Source organism: Dipodomys ordii, unplaced genomic scaffold (assembly GCF_000151885.1).
Source record: "Dipodomys ordii isolate 6190 unplaced genomic scaffold, Dord_2.0 Scaffold1, whole genome shotgun sequence".
Lineage (NCBI taxonomy): Eukaryota > Metazoa > Chordata > Mammalia > Rodentia > Heteromyidae > Dipodomys > Dipodomys ordii.
In genome coordinates, this window is record NW_012267217.1 from 11,828,236 (window position 1) to 11,828,893 (window position 658).

Here is a 658-nt window from a genome sequence, read left to right on the forward strand (position 1 = left end):
CCAAGCTGTTTTGATTACTACAGCTTTTTAGTAGAGTTTGAAATTTGGTATTGATATTTCTCCAGCAGTGTTCTTTCTGTTGAGGAGCGTTTTTGCTATTTGGAGTCTTTTATTGTTCCATATGAATTTTTGGATTGCCTCTTCTATTTCCTTGAAGAATGAGGTTGGAATTTTGATAGGTATCGCATTGAATTTGTAGATAGCCTTGGGAAGTATTGCCATTTTCACGATGATAATCTTTCCAATCCAGGAGCATGGGAGTTTTTCTCATTTTCTAAGTTCTGTTTTGATTTCCTTTTTCAAGTTTTTAAAGTTTTCATCATAGAGGTCTTTCACTTCTTTGGTTAACTCCTAGGTATTTTATTTTTTGTGGGGCTATTACAAATGGAGTTGCTTTCCTAATTTCAGCCACACTTTTCTCATTGTTTGCATACATTAAAGCCATTGATTTTGGGGGGTTAATTTTATACCCTGATACTTTGCCAAAGTTTTGAATCAGCGTAAGTAATTTGGAAGTGGAGTCTATGGGATTCTTTAAATACAAGATCATGTCATCTGCAAAGAGGGAGAGTTTTATTTCTTCTTGCCCTATTTGGATCCCCTTTATGTCTGCATCTTGTCTTATTGCTGTAGCTAGGCATTCTAATACTAGATTGAA